General features: G+C 38.6%; 1 non-coding gene across 1 annotated transcript; it reads right to left on the bottom strand.

The window, feature by feature from the left end:
- Nucleotides 1–2,102: 2,102 nt before the first annotated feature.
- On the bottom strand, nt 2,103–2,209 carry LOC120262733. Its single transcript, XR_005536987.1, has one exon. It is a non-coding gene; the product is annotated as a small nucleolar RNA R71 (small nucleolar RNA).
- Nucleotides 2,210–22,215: the final 20,006 nt, after the last annotated feature.

The raw sequence follows: 22,215 nt of genomic DNA, 5'->3' as shown, positions 1-22,215 counted from the left end.
AGCTATTCATGCCTTGCATCATAGTGCAGTACTATAACAACACTGCTCATAGCCGCCGAGAAAAACAGGACTGAGAGAATCCACACGGGCGTGTGGAAATTATCCACGCCCGTGTGAAAAATCCACAGGCCCGTGTAGTTGCCCGACTCCAACCCTATTTAAAGCTGATTCAGCCCCGATTTCAGCATTCTTTTCTCGATCTTTTCCCCAACTTGAGAGAGGGCTTCGGCTAGGGTTTTGAGGGGTATTGGCCAAGGTTTTGGAGAGGTAATACGGCTCCGACATCGCGCGTCATTTGGAAGAAGGTTATTGGGTGAGCTTTCGTCGGCATCGATCCGGCGAGGTGTATCCTATGCCGGACAAAGGATCCCTTGCGACGAGTAGAGGACTCTCCACAAGACCATCGACACGACCATCAAGGGGGTTTCTTTATAGATTCATTGCTTTCGCATTCTATTTCTTTGATTGTACTTAGCTCCATGGAGAGCTAAACCCCTAATGGGTACTTGGGTATTTGTGAACCCTAGGATGTATTTGTTTCATTGAATCTCTTTATTATGCTTTCAATTAATTGATGTTTATTGTGAGTTCCAACCTTGAATGCTTGATTGTATGAACATTTCCCTTAGAGTGACACTAGGGTTGAGAGTTCTTGTTGGTAACCTTGTGAGTGAGTGACACACCACGAGTGTTAGACAAAAGCTAGGTTGGAGAGGGTTGAGAGGATCGATCGAGAGGTGCAGGGAGCGTCCTCTTTCCCTCCGGCGTGATAAATTCTACCTCCGTTCCTCGTGTTCTTTGCGGCCATAATAGAGTGAATGGTCTAAGGGATGAACCTTCCGCTGGGGCTTAGTTGCGCGTGCAACGGAGTGAAGCGTTGAGGTGATCTTAGTATCTAGGGCTTAATCGTGGTTAGGGACCTTCCACCTGAACCAAAGGGGTAGGTCTATAATTAGGAAGAGATTTATCACTTGGAATCCCTAGAGCTCATTGCAACTCTATGCGAGTGCGAGGTGTTGAGATTGTTCGATTTTTCCTCCGGGATATGTATAGAGTTAGTCATAGTTGACCTTAGATTTGGGACTATGTAATGAAGGATTTCCATGACTCACAATTGCATTGATTATAAAGCATAATAGAGGGTTCTTGCACTTGAAGTAATCGTCCTAGGAGGAGCATTATCCGAGTACCCCATCTTTATCGATTGTCTTACCTTCTCCTTTACTCGTGCTCTCTTACTTGTTGATTTTACTTACGAGAATTGAATCATTGTCACACTTATCACTATTGATTTCACACATAGCTAAGAAGCGGATTAAGTGTTTTTATTCCCTACTCCCTGTGGATTCGATACCCGCTCATCCGGGATTATTACTTCGATGAACCCGTACACTTGCGGGATATACGCAAGGGGACCTTGTCAAGTTTTTGGCGCCATTACTGGGGATTAGGTGTTTAGAGATACTTTGCACTTTGTTTTCTTAGTTATTTCACCATACATTCTATTTCCTATCTTCTTATTCTATCATCATGCTGATTTCTTTTTCTTTCTTTTTTGGGTGCAGCTCCAAGTTATGACCCCAGGGAATCCCTCAATATTGGTTGAAGGAGATCCTGATCTTGAACATACACTTAGAAAAAAAGGAAAGAGCCTGTGTAAGAACAGTCTAATTTAGCTGATTTGGAAGTGGGAGGATCTGAAAACATGGCAGCAGAACAGAACGAGCAACAGCGAACATTATCCGATTATGCCAGACCTTCAGTGTTGGGGACACAAACGAGTATTGTGCTTCCCTCGAATACAGCTTAGAACTTTGAGTTGAAGCCGGCATTCATCCACATATTGCGACAATCCAGACGAGTTCAACGGTTTGGCGATGAGGATCCAAAGCAGATCATATAGAGAGTTTTCTCGAGGTGTGTGATATCTTTGAAGATAAAGCGGAGTGCCGGATGATGCCATCAAGTTAAAAAGCCTTCCCATTTTTCCACGAAGGGGAGGCGAGCGATGGTTACACTCATTACCTAGAGCATCGATTACCACATGGGAGGAAATGGTAGAAGCTTTTCTTGCCCGTTACTTTCCTCCCGGAAAATCTGCAAAGCTTAGGAATGAGATCTCATCCTTTGTTCAGTTGGAATTGGAGTCTCTATTTAAGACATGGGAAAGGTTCAAGGAGCTCTTGAGAAAGTGCCCGCAACACGGATTCCCGGAGTGGATGATCGTTCAAACTTTTTATAATGGTTTGAACCCGAGTACAAGGCAATTGTTGGATGCGGCAGCAGGAGGTACCTTAGGTAGCAACACCCCCGATGAGGCTCGGCAGTTAATTAAAGAAATGGGGTTAAACAGCTACCAATGGAACGCTAGGGAGAAGAAAAAAGTGGCCGGTCTCCATGAAATAGATGCGGTAACTTCATTAGCGGCTCAAGTGGAGAGTTTGAGTAAGAAGTTAGATTTTCTAACTTCAAATAGAGTGGCGGTCGTGACTAATTACAACGGGTATGGTGGAGGACATGCTCCCTCCGATTGCCCAATCTCTATTGGTGATGGTTCTTCGGTGGAGAACGTTGATTTTGTAGGTAATGGCATGAGACCTCAAGGAAACCCATATAGCAATACCTACAATTCGGGTTGGAAGAATCATCCAAATTTCTCATGGAGTAATCAGGGTCCACAAAAGGCCATGGAGCCACCGGGTTTCCAACAACAACAACAACAAGCCCCTCAGGTGGAAAACAGAGTCTCAGGTTTGGAAACCCAAATGACTAACTTAGAAGCACTTGGCTAGATTTATACAATCTGCAAATACAAGGTTTGAATCAGTCGAGGTTACACTTCGCAACCACACCGCTTCTTTGCATAACCTTGAAAATCAGGTGGGGCAAATTGCGAAGTCTCTCTCTGAAAGGCCACATGGAAGCTTACCGAGCAATACAGAGACCAACCCTAGAGAGCATGTGAAGGCGATCACTTTGAGAAGTGGTCGTGAGGTTGAAGGTAGGCTTCCGAGTAAGAAGCCAAAAGAACACGCACCCGAGGTTATAGAGGTAGAAGAGGGGACCAGCAAAGAGAAAGAGGTGGCACCCTCACTTTTCAAGCCAAGAATTCCCTATCCCTCTAGATTTAAAAATGACCAAGGGGATGAACAGTACAAGAAGTTTCTGAGTTTGTTCAAGCAGCTCCACATCAATATTCCTTTTGTTGAGGCATTGGCCCAAATGCCTAAGTATGCGAAGTTCTTGAAAGACTTGTTGACTAACAAGAGGAAGTTGGAGGAAAGTGCTTCAGTGATTTTAGATGCTTCATGCTCGGCGGTATTGCAAAAGAACATGCTGAACAAGAAGAAAGACTCGGGAAGCTTTATCATTCCGTGTAATATTGGCAATTTAGGTGAGGAAATGGCATTGGTGGACTCAGGGGCTAGTATCAACGTCATGCCATACACTTTCTTTCAAAATCTAGGCTTGGACGAGCCTAGGCCCACTCGGATGACTTTGCAACTAGCGGACCGAACAGTGTGGCATTCGAGAGGCATCATTGAAGACGTGCTTGTCAAGGTGGACAAGTACATTTTTCCGGTTGACTTTGTAGTGCTAGATGTTGATGAGGATGCGGATGTACCCTTGATACTTAGGAGACCGTTCTTACGGACTTCCAAAGCTTTGATTGACATGGACGGCAGAGAGCTCACATTGAGAGTTGGGGATGACAAGCTCACATACCGCCTTGCTGAAGCCATGCGGCATTCTCTTCATTTCGATGACACTTTATACTTTCTAGACACTACTGATGAGATTGTTGATAAATACATGCAGGAAATATTCAATCCGGATCCGTATGAAGGTTTGTTCAACCAAGAGGAGAGACATGAAGATGTAATGATGCTTCGATCGACGGTAGACTTACCATCTACCCCGGGGATTCTGAAGAAGGTGCTCCGGAAAATGAAGAGGGCTAGGAGACGCCACCGGAAACACTCCAAGTCTGTTGGAGACTTACGTGAACCGAAGAAGTTGGATGAATCATTGTTAGGTGACCCGAAGCCCAATAATACACCCTCTACTTTCACTAGATTGTGCACATCATGCTTTCAAGCCATGGGTAAGAGGGCAACTTTCATTCATGAACCCCCGTGAGGTAGGACAAGGTACATCAATCTTAGTGACGTTAAACAAGCACTTCTTGGGAGGCAACCCAAGTGTTTACTATTTTTCTTAGTTGAATAATGTAGTGTTTTGCATGAATAAATTTGTTAAGTGTTGGTGTATTGATTTTTATCTTGTGCTGAGATTTTTTGCAAACTTTGAATATTCATCGTGTGTTTTCATGTGGAATTGGCGAAGTTATGTCATTTGAGCTTTATTCCGTGTTTTTCGCTGGTAAAAACTCGCATACTAGGGTAGGCTCTGAGTGTGTAAACATGTTCATAAACTTTCTGCACGGCCTGCAGGTTTTTCTAAGGCATCCAGTGAAGACACACGGGCGTGTGGAATTTCCGCACGCCCGTGGATTTGTATTGTGAGCTCATCCAGAGAAGGCACAGGGGCGTGCGGCTCCCCCTGTGCACGACCATGCGACTGCCACACGCCCATGCGGAATTTCCGCACGGGCGTGTGAATTCGTACAGAGTTGGGCGGATTATCCCGAGAGCACACAGGGACGTGGACTCGCCCCTGTGGGCGACCTTGTGAACCACACACGGACGTGCGCAATTTCCACACGCCCATGCGAACCTCTGCAGAGAAGTTCTCTACATCCCGAGAAAACACAGGGGCATGCGGCTGCCCCTGTGAGTTGGGCATGTGAATGTCCCGCCCGTACGGAATTCCCGCACGGGCGTGTAGAACACTTGGCAATTTTCTCGAATGTTCAGAGAAGCCACAGGGGCATGCGGTTGCCCCTGTGGGTCAGGCGCACGGGCGTCGGTATTTTCCACACGCCCGTGTGAGAGCAGTCAGAGTCGAAGGAGTGTTTCCCGAGAGAGCACAGGGGCGTGCGTGCACCCCTGTGGCTCTCTTATAATGAGGCGCACGGACATGGGAAATTTCCACACGCCCGTGTGGATGTACAGAACGCCAAGGGGCGCGAGTTCTTTTTAAAGAAGATTAGTTTCTCCCCCTCTTCACGTCCTCTATTCGTTTGGAAACATTCTCACATCAGCCTCCGACTAAATAGCACCAATTTGGTAGTATTTTTGCGCGGTTTTCCGGCCGGTTCCTCATTTCCTCATTCCATCTCGTCGGTAAGCCATATTTATCATTGTCTTTGCCAATTCATGTTTTCCATCAATTAATCTGGTTAATAATGCTTTGTTTCTTCAATTAAGAAGGATAATTTATGTTTAGAATGAAGTAGAAGTGATTTCACGGTGTATTTTTTGATTCTTGATGTGCGGCCGTGCGGTTTTCATGCCCCGGGGATCCACACGGGCGTGCGGAAATTCCACACGACCATGTAGATTTCTGCAGTATTAGTTTATCAACTTGTTTGATTGATTTCGTTTTAAATTTTGCAGATTATGGCACCTCAGTCGAAGAAGCAAGCTGATAAGAGGCCGCGTGAGTTATCCTCTGAGCCTAAGGGCATGAGTTTCGTGATTCCAGAGCATCAGGCTCGCTATGAGCGCTTGTCGAGACTCCGGTTCGGACAGACTCGATTCCTTGACAAGAGTATACTGAGAGATCTACAGCGGGGAGATGAGCTCGCTGATGAGGTCGAGGATCTCGTTTGTACTGGAGGTGCTATCATCATTCGAGTTTGATAGATCTTACGCGAGCTTCGACAGTTTGGACACCATTCAGTTTAGAGCACTTGGACACCACCATAGCTTGAGCATCACTCAGTTTTCAGTTATGCTTGGCTTGTATGAGGAGGCATTCATAGACACTGAGGAGTACTCTCAGTTACTGACTGATTACCCTGGCGCCTTGACACCGCGAAGGGCTTATAAAGTATTATGTGGTCAGGGTCAGTACGAGCCGGGGGTGTCCAAGGCCACGTGCCTTTCCCGACCTGTATACAGATATTTACATGCCATCATGAGTAGGTCGGTGAATGGCCGTGGTGATAGCACTGGTGTTCTGAGCCGGCAGGAACTTCTGTACTTGTACTCGATGGTGCAGTACGTACCGATTCACTTAGGGCACATCATGGCCGAGTACATCAGACGTCAGGGGCACTATGCTAGATTGGGAGCGATCTTCTCTGGCCCTTACATCACGAGATTAGTATTGGGCATGGGTGTCTTGGACTCGATTCGCGGGGCAGAGAAGATGATTATACCTGCTTCCCCGAGCCTAAAAACGATGAGGTTGATGGGCATGGTCCGCCGAGTTCGGAGAGGGGTTTTTGCTTTAGTGTTACCAGCTCCAGAGATAGCCAAGGATGAGGGTGATGAAGCCGGGGCATCTCAGCCCGCTCCCGAGCCTCAGCCAGCACCGATGGAGACCGAGGCACCTCTAGTGGCAGAGGAACCACCCCCCGTGCGTATGTTTTCACCATCTCGAGCTCATGATCGCTTTGAGAGGCTCAAGAGTGCTTTGGGAGTGATACGGACAGAGGTAGCTGAGGCTCAAGACAAGATTGCAGAGATTAGGGCTACGCAGGCCACTCAATACACGGAGTTCGTGGCACATTTTGACATATTACAGTAGATCTTAGAGCGAGACGTCGCCTCATCATTTGTCTTGCGGCCGAGGACTCCTCAGGCCCCCTCACTTCCTCCAGCATCTTCATCCCCTATCCCGACACCAGTGGACCCACCATGTGCGTCTTCACCAGCAGCAGCACCGGATCCTGAGGGCGACACCAACACTTGACTTACTTTATTTTCCTTTCATGCATTTTAATTTTAGACTTGTTCACTCAGATAGGATTTTCCTTCTGAGTTTATTTTCATTTTGCATCTCGAGTTGCATTCATTGTCTATCTTTTATATATACTCAAGGCATTTTGTTTTTATTGAGCTTCACTGAACCCCCTCGTGTATGCGTGCAAATGGTCTTGTCATCATGGGCATTGAGACTTAGTCATGGACACGGCCAAGGTGTTTCGGTACTTGGCCGTGTGAGCTTCACAACCCGTCGGAACATTACTCCCAAGGACTTAGCTCCATCAAACGCAACACTAGGAGTTAGGGGAGTATTGTTTTGATTGCTTCTCCCACATCTATTTTTGAATGAACTACATTTTGAGTGAGCTTGCATGTGTGCATTGGGGACAATGTACAACTTAAGTGTGGGGGGGAGTTTCATAGTGCACACATCCGTTTTATTGTTCTTGATTGATATACATGCTCACATAGCTAATGGCGGTTCACCATAGTTGCAATGATTGTATTCTTGAGTTTATGATAAATTTTAGCATTGAATGTTTTCATGCTCTAGTTCTTGCTTGAATTTCTAGGAATTTTTATCCGATTTACACTCAGTGCACTACTCACTCTTTAAACTCTATTGGAAACTCATGTTCGATGTTAAAGGGACTAGTTATAGTTGTTTCTTGTGTTAAATTCTAAAAAAAAATAATAAAAAAAAAGGAAAATGAAAAGAAAGAACAAAATAGTTTTATTGTTTATTTGTGCTTGTTGGGTGGAAAGAGCTACCACCTATGAAGTATGAAGCTACTCTCATAAGTCGGATACTAGCTATGCCCTAATGAGAGAAAGAGCTATCTCATAGGATGAGTGAAAGCTACCATTCCGGTAGAAAGAGCTACCACCTCGAAAGTGTGAAAGCCACCTTAGCGGCCGCTTTGGAAAGGGCTACCTTAAAGGATGTGTGAAGCTACTACCATCTTTGAAATTCTTGTCACTTTTGTGGATAAATAAGTCCCTTGTACTTAGAACTTTGAGGAGTATACCTTGGGTTGTTTTGAATGAGTTCACACACGTACACGATTTCGGGTTTGTTGTCCTTTTTGATTCAAGTTTTTAGCTAGAGCTTTGATTTTTTGTATTTAATGTTGGAATTTCCCTTACGTGTAGAATGCTCTCTCTATACACTTTGGTGAACCTAAGGCCAAGCACTTCCAATATTTCCTTCATCTATGCACAGAATGTCTAATTTTTGCTTGACGACAAGCAAAAGCTTAAGTGTGGTGGAGTTTGATAAATGCTTGTGTGATATGAATGTGAAGCGTTCATTCCTTATGTTGAGCATTACTTTTCTCGGGTTTTTTCATTAATATGTGTGTTTTTATGTTACTTTCATGCATGTAGGGTTGTGAGGCCGAGTATGAAGGAAAGAAGCCAATGTGGATCATAATGCACCGATTTTGGAGGAAATCTTGTTAAGAGTCAAACGCGAAGACATAGGTCGGGTGTGAGATGCTAGAGTCTGTGCCAAGCTCCTCGTATTCTAGTCGGCACATCAAATTGGAGGGGCACAAGGGCAGTCACACTCGAGCATTCCGACTTATGCACATAGAACAAGAGCTCCACCAACTTGTCTATCATTGAAGAAGCAAGTGGTCCACGACGTGAACGTGTGCCCGTTTGCGTTACCCCAATGAAAGTATGGACTCGGGAAGCTATTCATGCCGGTACTGTAGCAGAGTACTATAGCAACACTGTTCATAGCCGGCCGAGAAAATAGGAATTCAGAGAATCCACACGGGCGTGTGGAAATTATCCACGCCGGTGTGAAAAATCCACAGGCCCGTGTAGTCGCATGACTCTGACCCTATTTAAAGCTGATTCAGCCCCGATTTCAGCATTCTTTTCTCGATCTTTTCCCCAACTTGAGAGAGGGCTTCGGCTAGGGTTTTGAGGGGTATTGGCCAAGGTTTTGGAGAGGTAATACGGCTCCGACATCGCGCGCCATTTGGAAGAAGGTTATTGGGTGAGCTTTCGTCGGCATCGATCCGGCGAGGTGTATCCTATGCCGGACAAAGGATCCCTTGCGACGAGTAGAGGACTCTCTACAAGACCATCGACACGACCATCAAGGGGGTTTCTTTATGGATTCATTGCTTTCACATTCTATTTCTTTGATTGTACTTAGCTCCATGGAGAGCTAAACCCCTAGTGGGTACTTGGGTATTTGTGAACCCTAGGATGTATTTGTTTCATTGAATCTCTTTATTATGCTTTCAATTAATTGATGTTTATTGTGAGTTCCAACCTTGAATGCTTGATTGTATGAACATTTCCCTTAGAGTGACACTAGGGTTGAGAGTTCTTGTTGGTAACCTTGTGAGTGAGTGACACACCACGAGTGTTAGACAAAGCTAGGTTGGAGAGGGTTGAGAGGATCAGTCGAGAGGTACAGGAGCGTCCTCTTTCCCCTCCGACGTGATAAATTCTACCTCCGTTCCTCGTGTTCTTTGCGGCCATAATAGAGTGAATGGTCTAAGGGATGAACTTCCGCTGGGGCTTAGTTGCGCGTGCAACGGAGTGAAGCGTTGAGGTGATCTTAGTATCTAGGGCTTAATCGTGGTTAGGGACTTTCCACCTGGACCAAAGGGTTAGGTCTATAATTATGAAGAGATTTATCACTTGGAATCCCTAGAGCTCATTGCAACTCTATTGATTTTTCACATAGCTAAGAAGCGGATTAAGTGTTTTTATTCCCTACTCCCTGTGGATTCGATACCCACTCATCCGGGATTATTATTTCGACAAACCCGTCCACTTGCGGGATATACGCAAGGGGACCTTGTTATTCTTCCACTGTAGGTTTAGTGGAAATGGATTTGGATGCCTGAGATTGTTCCAGTGACTGTGCTAAAATTGATTAGATGGTTCAGATTACAACACTATGCATCCCTCTTAGGTCTAGTAGAAATGGATTTGGATAATCCTTTTCTATGTAATCTTATTACTCCTAACATTATTAGGCCTAGATGGATTAATTTATAGCCTGATGATACAAGTTTGTTATATAATTCTTCTATTATTAAATCCAATATAATTTGTTTATCATCACTTGTACAACATATTTCTATTTCATCATAATGTTCATATATTTTTGTTTTGTTTCAATTATTCCAAATTTATATAATTCTTTTCCTGGGATTAGTTTTATATTCATATCTCTTGCTTTATTTTATTGTTCTTCAATTGTGTATGTTACTTCTTTTCTTTTATGATGTTTGCTAATATGATTTGTATATTTTTAAATGATTTAAGATAGAGAATCTTCTAATATTATCTATACTTTTAACTATAGTTTTTGTTTTTCATAATTTTTCTTGATTTTTCTTTAGACATAGTTTGTTTTTTTATTTTTATCAAATTTTTTTGTGGTAAGTTTATTTTCCAATTTTTTAATTGTTCTTTTTCTTCTTCTAATCCATTTTCTATAATTCTTAATTTTTCTATTAAATCTTCTTCTACCTCATTAAGCCATATATATTTTTTTGATATTTTATTTTATCTTTTAAGTTATATTAATTTAATTCTTCTAAAGGATAATATCTTATTTTTATTAATTCAATTTTATAATATTCTGTTGTTTCAAGTAGATGTTTCATTTCTTGGGAATTTTAACCAATATTCTGGTGGTTTTAATAATTCTTCTTTAGTCCAGATTTTAAATGTTGTTATTGGTTTTCTTATTTTTTGGATTTGTTCCTAATTGAATATTTTTTACTTGATTGCATAGGTTATCTATTTCAATTTTATGATTTTCTTTTTCTTTTATGTTATTTTTTACATAATCTAGATTAGATAAGATAGTTTCTAATTTCAATAACTATGTTTCTAGATTGTTTAGTTTTTTAATAAATAAATCCATTTTTGCATCCATTTTTATTTTTTTATGATTGTGGTAATATCATTTCTTCTATTATTTCTTCTAAGATTTGTATTGCCATTTTTAATACCGTTAATACTTTAGTTATTATTTTTATCTCTTGATGAATATTTTTTGTTTTATTTTTCATTTTAAGATATTAAGATTTCTTAATATTATCATGTTGTTTATCAGGATAAATATTATTATTGTAATACATATTACTTGTATTATAATTATTTTCTCTATTGCTTCTTTAAGAACTTGGTTCATTGATGTTTTAATATTTATTTATTTTTAATGGATTAGTTTGATTTGATGATTTATGATTTCTTTCTTTTTTGATATTTTTGTTGATATTGTTGATTTGATATTTTGTTGTTATATTTTCTGTTTTTTATTATTTTTGTTGCAGCAAAATAAACTTTGATTTATTTTGTTTTCATGATATAAAACTGAAATAAGATTTGCAGAAAATATAATCTACTTCTATTTTGCAATAAAATAAAATTACTACTACTTTGCAATAACTTGAAATAAGTAAGAGAGAATTCTTATGCAACAACAAGATCCACAACATGTAATACAATAGAAGTTAAACTTAGTAAATAACTCTATTTGATCCATAATTATTAAAAGTAAAAACTTGTTTTTGGTTTTTGTTGGTTTTTTAATTTTTATGGGTTTTAAAAAAATTAAACTTCCTTTCACCATGGGCATTATCTGTGGGCTCGTTCAACTTTACCGTCTTAGAGTGTACTAACCTTTCCCTATCTGCGGTACTAGGCCACCCTTGTAGAGTCTCCAGTTTCCAAAGCTTGAGTGTTCCACTTTGCATAATTACTTAGAAGAGTAATTTTTACCAATTCAAATGATTATCTTTTAATATGTGAGAGTTCATCCCCGTCCAACTTTCATAGTTTTAGACTTACCTCCACACTCTTTTTTTCCACTAAACGGACCTCCTGTCCTTCAGACGGGTACTTCTTGGTGTTCTCCAGTTTGTCTTACTCCTCATAATAGGTTTTTAACTATAGCACAGTAGTTTTCATCGTTGAATGGCATACTTGTAGTAAAAGGGTTTGGCAGTGTCTTATCAGGACAGAAGCTTTGGTATGTGTCATGTCTACTACATGATAGTTTGGTATATGTCATGTCACTGAATAGCATGACTTAAGGGTTAAGTCTTGGAGCCTATATAAGGCCCCTTAGTTTGTAAGATGAGAGGAATCATAAACACTTCCCACACCATAAGGGAAATCCCCCCTCATCATTTTGTATCTCATCCATGCAATAAAGAAATCCTTCTTTGTTTATACATCTCTCTCTCTCTCTCTCTCTCTCTCTCTCTCTCTCTCTCTCTCATCCATGGTTCTTAAACTCTGAATCTAGTGGTATCAGTGCCAGCGCCTCGTGGACGAAGACGTGGATGTTGGGGATACCGTTCAACTTACTCTAGATGCCGGGATCATCCGGGGTAAAGTAACGGTTAGGGCGGAAGCTTTGCTCAAAAGAGTATTCAGAGTTTAAGAAGTATGGATGAGAGAGAGAGAGATGTATAAACAAAGAAGGATTTCTTTATTGTATGGATGAGATACAAAGGATGAGGTGGATTTCCCTTATGGTGTAGGAAGTGCTTATGATTCCTCTCATCTTACAAACTAAGGGGCCTTATATAGGCTCCAAGACTTAACCCTTAAGTCATGTTATTCATGACTTGACATATACTAAACTATTATGTAGTAGACATGCCACATACCAAACTTACCTATTCCTAACAAGACACTTACCAAACCCACTTATTACAAGCAAGTCATTCAACAGTAAAACTATTGTTGCTACAGTTGCAAACCTATTTTACACACTAAAAAAACAAACAAAGACTCCTAAGCTGAGATTGTTCCAGTGACTATGCTAAGATTGATTGGATGGTTCAGATTAAAATATTGTGCATCCCACTTTTCACTGTGCAACTATTTATAAGTACAGTGCTATTGTTTACTGAATAGTACAGAACTATTTGATTGAAATCTAACGGCCCAGAACAACATTCATATATTACAAATATACGAACGTGCGTAGAGGATCGAAGCTATATATATATATATTAATAGATCAGGACTTAAATTCCACAATAAATCCAATCAAAAGTTGATAATTCAATTTTTTTTTTCTCAAACATCGTGTCCCTTAATTCACATCAAAATCACATACAAGTTCGCAAGACTCCATTTCTAAACTCATTTCCTTTGAATGTTAACAAAATAAACAAATTTTATATGAATTTCATTCTTTTTATAACAATTATGAAAACTTTATATTTTCTTAGAAAAAATCCTCCAAAAAGTCTATTTCAAGATAGAGAAAATGTTTGACAAAGAAGTTAAATATCTATTATATAACATGAAATAACAAAGTATTTATATTGACAAAAATATTTAAATTAATAAAAAATAATGTCTATTTTTGAATTTTAGTTAATAATTATGTAAATTTTCTATTTTCTCAGAAAAAAATCCTCCAAAAAGTCTATTTTAGAAAGAGAAAATTTTTGGCAAAGTTCTTAAATCTCTGTTATAAAATATGAAATAACAAAATATTTATATTGACAAAAAATATTTAAATTAATAAAAAATAATGTCTATTTTTAAATTTTAATTTAACTACTGAAATTTAACTTTTAAATTTTAGTTTAGCTATTTTTAAGATGTGAAAAGCTTTGGAGAGAAAATTTGTATATCTTATCGAAAAAAAAAAACCTAGTACAACATAATATCTTATACATAATTCCTGTGATTTATCTTCCAAAAAATATAATACTACCAAAAATAAAATACGGCTTAAATTAAAATATACACAAAATTACACCAACACAATCTTTTGCTTAATCAAATATTCTATTCATTAATATTCTATTGGGAAACCTAATCGACACTGGTGTATAATTCCCTATATTTGGCATGGTTTCTAGTGAGCTTGTCATGTGGTTAGATACACCACTTCTATTGTCCAAGTATAGTGATTTTTTTTACCGGAGAGTTTCTCACTACCAGCTTTGGATGGCTTGAGCGAAGCTAAAAGCCACTGCAACCATGGGCGGAGGGAAGGGGGGATAGGGGGGCGGCTGCCCCCCTATTGCCGGCGAACCCTCGCCACTACTCCTTTTTACCCCCCTCTCTCTCTCTCTCTCTCTCTCTCAAATATCCCACCCTTTTTAGGGGTTTTTTTACTTTTTAAGAAATATTTTTTTAACAAATTAATACCTATCCTAGTATCCCTCTCTTTTTAAGGGTTTTTATTTTTAAAAATATTTTTTAACAAATTAATATCTATCCTCTAAAGCGTAATAATTTTTTTCAAAATTTATTTTTTATTTGATTTAATAATATTTTATAAATTAACAAATTAATACCTATCCTCTAAAGCGTAATAATTTTTTAAAAATTTATTTACAAATTTTTTTATTTGATCTATTAATATTTTATAAATTATTTTATATAATATATTTTAAAAAAATCTATGTTTTAGTTTTGGTTTTTATAAATTAGTTTACATAATATATAAAATTATATTCATAATCTAGAGTTTTTTTAAAAATGTATGATTTAAAATTAAAATATATATAAATTTAAAAAAAATTAAAATTTTATTAATTATTTTTTTCCTTTTGTAATTCGCCCCCCCTATCCTATAATTTCTGGCTCCACCACTGACTGCAACTCCTTAACAGTGAGCCCCAAAGTGATGTCCTGCCTTGATCCTCTCTTAGGCACCTGGGTGTTTGCTACTCGTGCTACAGCCTTAGGTCTAGTGGTAGGTGCCTCACCAAGACGGGTAGTTAATAATCTCGAAGCAGCTTCCTACGTCGTGACCGCCCCAATTGCAATAAGAGTAACGGGTTCGACTCTTAAGTGGATCATTGCTTATTGTCTTTACCTTCTAATTCTAAATGGTAAATGCCATATGCTCCACCTTCTCGACTTGTCTCCTAGCCACCTCTTGGTGTTTATCTTACTTGACGACTGATAAGTGCTCGTGTGTTAAGAATGCGAAGTATTCTTTTCTTACGATGAGCATTACTTATATCAGATTTTAGCGCTAATACATGTGCATTTGTGTTCTTTTGTACATGTAGGGTTGTGAAGCCAAATATGGAAGAAAGAAACCAAAGTAGATCATGAAAGCATTGTTTGATGAAATCTTGGAAGGAACAAACGCGAAGACACAAGTTGGGCTCAAAGATACGTGAATGTGTGCTAATTTCCATGTATTCAAGCAATTACGATGAGTTGGAGGGGCACGAAGGCAGTCACATTTTTGTATCCCAATTTGTGCAATGATAGCAAGATCTTCACTAATGAACCCGTTTATTGAAAAAACGACGCAATTTACGTGCATAAACGCAGCCCGTTTATCTTGCCTCGATGAAAGTTGATTCGGGAGTGTTTTTGGCACCGCGAGGGGGCATCAGTAGCAAAATCACCGTAATGCCATCGCTCACACCGGCCGAAAAATCGAATTCCAAAGAATCCACATGGGCGTGGGAAATTCCACGTGCTCGTGGAAATTCCACGTAGGGTGCGGAACATCCACAGTGCCCGTGGATGATCCGATTCAAAACTTATTTAAAGTTGTTTTTCAGTCCGATTTCAGTATCCTTTTTCCCATCTTTTCTCTATCTTTTGAGAGGCCGGCGGTTAGGGTTTCGAGGGTTTTGGCAAGGCTTTTTAGAGTGGTTCTCCGGCTTTTGACACCATGATTCTCTTGGAAGATAGTTATTGGGGGAGCTTTCATCGCCCTGAAGTTTAGGCGAGGTATGCCCTAGGCTTGACAAGGGGACCTTTGAGAAGATGAGGCCACTCCACAAGACCATCGACATGAATAATCGAGGGGTTTTTCCTATGGATTACTTGTTTTTACTTTCAATCTCATTATTGATTGTATCTTGCTCCATGGAGAGCTAAACCCCCTAATGGGTACTTGGACCTGTAAACCCCTAGGATATTATTGTTTCATCGACCTTTTATTCTACTTTCCTTAATTGATGTTTTTAATTGAGTTCCAATCTTGAATGCTTGTTGAATGATTTCTCCCTTAGAGTGACACTAGAGTTAAGAGTCTATCTTGGTAGCTTTTGTGGATGAGTGACACACCATGAGGGTTAGACAATGCTAGATCTGAGAGGGTCGAGAGGGTAAGTCCCAGAGGTAGCGGAGCGTCCTCTTTCCCCTCCGGTGTGATTTGTCCTACCTCCATTTTCTAGAGTTCTTAGCGATCACAATAGAGTAAAGTGCTAAAGGATGAACTCCGCTGGGGCTAGTCACTGAGCGACAAAGTAAAGCGTTGAAGTGAACTTTAGTATCTAAGACTTAATTGTGACTAAGGGTCTTTCGCCTGGACTAAAGGGTTAGATCTACACATAGGAATAGGGTTTATCACTTGAAACCCCTAGAACTCCATGCATCTTTGCACAATATGAGGAGTTGAGACTGAGTGATTTCTCCATCGGGACATAGTATAGAGTTAGTCACGGTTGACCTTAGGTTTGCAGGACTGTATTTTAGGATTTCCACGACTCATTAAGCATCGCTAGGAGACATAATAGTTGGTCTCGTGACTTGAAGCTAATAGTCCTAGGGGCAAAGAATGTCCAAGTGCCCCCACTTATATAGATTGTCTTTCCTCTCATTTCATCGCGCTCTCTTTCTTGTTTCTTTTTAGTTCTTTTTCATAACAATCTCACCACACTATCATCGATTCATTCTCATTATAGTTAAATAGCAATCGTTTTGTTTGTATTCACTATTCCCTATGGATACTGAGTACCCACTCACCCTGGGATTTATTACTTCGACAAACTTGTGCACTTGCGGGTCACATGCAAGGGATGTTGTCAACGACCATCATGTATACTCAACTGAAAGATGGAAGCGGTTCTACCCCGAATATTTGTGATCAAACCGTCCCAAAAATAGAATCTTCCAATCCCATAAGGAATTTGTTGATCTTCTTGTGGGCTCCTTTCTTTTCACCCAGCCTTTAATTAGATACTGACCGTTAAAAAGCATGGATCACAAATCTTGTTTTTAATTTTTCTTTATATTTTTTAGATGATTGCTGGTTCATGACTCCTATTAAGGGCAAGCCCCTAATATTAATTACCCCAGACAATGTCATAGGAACCTCCGATTAAGAAATAAGTGTGAATGAGAAATAACTGAGTAAACATAATATATTTTTTTATTAATTTCAAAGATGCACATGAACACATGATCATAAGAGAGAATACAAAAGTAAGAGAGCTATTCTCTAAGAGAGCTTAACAAGAGTTTTTTTTTTTAAAGAAGAGCTATTTTTATCATGCTCTTCAAACTTTCTTTTATTTTATTTTTTTGCTTTGGTCGGCGCCTTAGCTCCTTTATGTTAGAAGACCCCTTTTTAGCTCTGTGAATACAGCCCTCCTCGATTTCTTTTTTTTCTTAATGTGGGTTTGTATCTTGACACATCGCTTTGGTTCTCAAGTCACGTGACTCTACATTTATGAGTTGCCCACTTGGTCATTTTTGCTTCTTTTATTGTCAAGACTTTGGCCCTTTGTGCTTGTAAAATCTCCACCCCTAGACTCAGTGAAACCCTCAAGTCTTTGACTTCGTGTCTTGAAACTCGTGAGTTACATTTTTTCGCTACATGAGGCATTTAGGTATCGACTCTCCGATGATTTTGAGCCTTGACCATTAGATCTTTAAGTCATAACTTTCAACATGATTAGGTCATTAGCTTGACAAATTCGACTTTGTTTTTAAAATGGAAATCAAGCTATAATTATGAACTTGATTTTCATTAGTCAAATCATCAACTGAGTTTCTCTAACTCATTTTTTTTAAAGAGACCTCATAATGGCCTTTCGTGAAAATCTTTTGCTAACTCAACTTTTTTTCAAATGAGTGTTGATTTAGGAACATTTTTTCTTTTTGTGAAAAATTTTCATTCATTTTTTCTTCCTTTTCATTCATCTTTTTGTGAAATTTTTTTATTTTTTTCTACTCTTCCTTTTCATTCATGTTGAAATCTTCATTTTTTTACTCTTCCTTTCATTCATTCTTTTTTTTTTGGTGAAACTTTTATTTTTTACTCTCCCTTTCATTTCAAGAAAAGATTTTTTTCTCACTTTTCATTTCACTTCTTTTCATTATAACGAGTGTCAAAAGATCTCAAAGTGAACTCTGAAGAGAGATTTTTCTTAAAATTAATTTTCACCCCCAAAGTTGAGTGTCAAAAGACCTCAACGTGAGTTCGTAGAGGATTTTAGTGCGGTCCTTTTAAAAATTCTTCTACCCAAAAAGAGTGTTAAGACTTCAAGATGGAATTAGAGAATTTATAAAAAATTTTCTCATACTCCAAGAAAGTCAAGACTTCAAGGTGGAATTAGAGAATTTTAGAAAAATTTCTCGTTACCCCAAGAAAGTCAAGACTTCAAGGTAGAATTAGAGAATTTTAGAAAAATTCCTCGTTACCCCAAGAAAGTCAAGACTTCGAGGTGGAATTAGAGAATTTTAGAAAAATTTCTCGTTACCCCAAGAAAGTCAAGACTTCAAGGTGGAATTAGAGACTTTAGAAAAATACTCGCTACCCCATGAATGTCAAGACTTCAAGGTGGAATTAGAGAAATTTATGAAAATTTTCGGTTACCCCAAGAAAGTAAAGGCTTCAAGATGGAATTAGAGAAAATTTTATGAAAATTTCCCATTACCCCAAGAAAGTCAAGACTCCAAGGTGGAATTAGATAATTTATAAAAATTTCCTGCTACCCCCAAGAAAGTCAAGACTCAAGGTGGAATTAGGTAAATTTATAAAAATTTCTCATTACCCCAAGAAATTCAAGACCAAAGGTGGAATTAAAGAAAAATTTTATGAAAAATTTTTAAGAGGATGTCCTCGCAAGAAAATTCACCCAAATACTCCCTCTCCCAACTCAAATTCATCCTTCATTCATTCATATCTTCCTTCTCTCTCATTTTTTTCATCTCTTCTCTTTTTCACTCACCCTTTTCATTTTTTTCATTCCCCTTTCTCTTTTTTACTCTACCTTCTTTTTTTTATTTTTTCCTCTTCATTTTTTCATCATTTATTTTCTACTCACCTCTGCTTAAATGCACATGGAGATAAAATCATTTTGATATCTACATCAACCAAAGGCATCCCCAGTATTAGTATGTGAATTCATCGAAAGCACATTCAATTATTGAGCACATTCAATTCCTCAAACATCACAAAGGATACCACCCTCATAATTCCACTCATTTCGAATGATAAGCAATTCTCTCCCAACCAACTCAAGCACGAGCAACCTAGGCAATCCTAGCTCTCTGGACTATAGACCCATATTTGACTTTTCCAATAATTCTCACCCCATCATTGGTTGCCTCTCCATTAGAGCCAATTATGAGAGCCATAAGGTTTACATTGACTTTGCACCACCATCGAAAAACACCTTTCTTGCATTTCTCACGAGACAAACTGGCCTCACCAAAGATTAATGCAACTTCTTTCCATCTATGGATGTCTCTTCACCCCCACACTCTCTTCATCCGTGCTCACACACCTAAAGATTAGACTAGAATTTAGATTTGAATCAAAGGTTCTTCACATCCAACTTCAAAATAGCCTCGAGCCGAGCAACAACCTCCTCCATCGATGGTTGCGCTCTCTCAATGACTTCATACAACCAGCGTAGAGGGATGCAAGATGCTTCCTCACAATGGTGTCCCTCGTGACCCAATCCTTGATCATCGAATGCCAAGACCTTTCCTTTCTTCAACAAAGACACATCCCACTCATGATTTCTAGAAGAAGAATGCCAAAGAAGGTTCTATTTGGTATGGACTTCATAACCAAGAGCCATGAAGGTTCGTGGATCGATAAGATTGATAAGATGAGCTCTCAAGATGAGAGAGGATCCCGAATCTCGCTCTCCACGTCAGTAGTTACAAAGCAGCCTACACGTGAATAGGCCGGTGAAGGAGAGGCACTCTATGGACACAAAGCGACCTTGTAGACTGTGTGATGGCTACCACAGCCAAGCAAGGTCTTATCGTAGAAGTCGGACATCGCTATCTCAAACTCGCTGTAGTCAAGACTTGAATTAATAAAAGAGTGGCATCGGGATAATTAAGGTCACCGAAGGAATTGGGCTTCTGGAGCTGGTTGGGTACAAGGGCGGCGATCGAAAGCAGTGTATCGACCGAGGACTTGGTGTGACAGAAGGGCGACCCAATTGGGACTAGAGAATAAGGAATAACTCTCAAGGTGTTTGATGAAATGGGAGAGAAAGAGAGAGAGAGCACGAATGAGAGAGAAGAAAATTCATGCTAATGCATGCACGCGCATATGTCTCTCTTTTGAATGCATGTAGCATGAACGTATATGAGTTTCTTTTATTTTTTTGATCAGCTGCATGCATGAATTGATAGAATAAGGACAAAAAGACATGCATAAAAAAACAAAATGAATGTACTATTGGGTTGTGGACCACACATTATGTAGGGATATAAGAATTTGTGTGTATAACTTATGTAGACGTACACAACTAATGTTTATAATTGTGTATATCTTATTATATTAAAAGTTTTTGAATGGACCCAAATTGTGATATGATTCAAGTTTGAATTTTGGTTCTAATTATCTAATTTTAAATGTGTGGATATACATATTAATCATATGTTGTGTAGAATTCTGGGGCAAAATTGTTAAATCTATGATGGACAGACTTGTAATTAGTCTCATAAAAATTTCTTATAAATAGGGTATGGTCCCCCGATCGAGCATGCAACAATTGAGATTCGGATTAGGTTTTCTCGAATTAGGGTTCCCATCTCCACTCTCCGCGTGTGATCAGTGAGAAGAACCACAAGACCCAAATACTTTTGTCATAATCAATGGATTCAAGTGCAAGTATGCTACCCCCACTTTCTTTGTTCCTAAGCAATTTCCAAACAAGAAGATCCAGGGTTTGAAATAGGATTTATACCCATTAGATCCATCAAGTGGTACCATAGCCATCTTGTTTTGGAATTGTTTGGAATTTATTTTTGATTAAATATTGAATGTGTTGATTAATATGCATGCATGTATACACGTTTTTGTTATGCATGCTTTCAATCCCGAATTCTAATGTCAATACGATAATGATCCAAAATAGATTGGGTGTTCATATATGTATATAATATATTCAGTTAGTGTAGAATCCGAACATGATATCATAATTGTTAATTGATATATATATATATATTGGGATGATTCTAAGTGTGAGTCCATGTTTGCCTGCCATCGTGAGATTTTGAAAGTCGTGCCATATATATATATATATATATATATTTCAATAGATTGGAAATTACATATATATATATATATATATATAGATGATATAATAAACCGCAAGACAAAGATGATGATATTGTTTGTGTGAATTAATTGATTCACTGATTTCAATATTTATTTTAATATTATATATATTGAATATTTCATAGCAATTGAATTGGAGATGAATTAATTTATATATCACACATGTTTATAGATTTTTTAAGACATGTTTAGATTTATTATTATTATCATTATAATCTCAATGATTATTATCAAACTCAAAGTTCTTGAGTATAATTAATTAGTTATGTTACTTTTGATTTTTGATTAGGATAATATTTGGATTTTTAGTTTAATTATTATGAATTTAATTTTTAATTCATAATTATAAAGTTGTTTTTAATAATCATTAGGAAATAACAACTTAGAGTTGCTTTTATATCTTTCTTGGGTATTTACTACAATTGGTAGAAGCATCATCGTCACGAAAGTGACCTCTGTTGCGGAAACCTTTTATTTGTGAATAACCACGGTGTTAGTGCATGCTTAGTTTTTCATGCAGCATAACACGCCTGCCCAAAGGAAGACTCGTTGTCTCGTAAAGATTTGATGCACATGTGGTAATAAGTTGTTTATAATTATAAAGTGTCTATTGTGAGTATTTAGTCGGCCCAAAGGAAGACTTTATACTTGACTAGATTTTACTATAAAAACTTGATTACCGCAACAAGTTGATTACTAGTGGATTGAATCTCTGTCCAAAGACTAGGTTTAATGTCACAACAATTGACTTGAAGATGGGTGGTTGTTATTTATATGCTTGATTATTAGATTTTTGGTTATTTAATTGTGAGTTGATTTTTTGTTAATTGCTCTATGTATAGTTGATATTATGAGTGTTGGCAATGTGTCTGCTACACTCAGTAGCGTTCCTGTGCTTAACGGCACAAATTTTAAGACTTGGAAAAACAAGGTGACACTTGTTTTGGGATGTATGGATCTAGACCATGCATTAAGAGAACCATGTCCTGAACCTCTTACAGATCAAAGCTCTCTTAAGGATAGGAGAGTTTTTGAGAGGTGGGAAAGGTCTAATCGCATTGTTTGATGATCATAAAA

This window comes from Dioscorea cayenensis, chromosome 5 (assembly GCF_009730915.1).
Source record: "Dioscorea cayenensis subsp. rotundata cultivar TDr96_F1 chromosome 5, TDr96_F1_v2_PseudoChromosome.rev07_lg8_w22 25.fasta, whole genome shotgun sequence".
Taxonomy (NCBI): Eukaryota; Viridiplantae; Streptophyta; class Magnoliopsida; order Dioscoreales; family Dioscoreaceae; genus Dioscorea; species Dioscorea cayenensis.
This window is presented reverse-complemented; position numbering and strand designations above follow the sequence as displayed.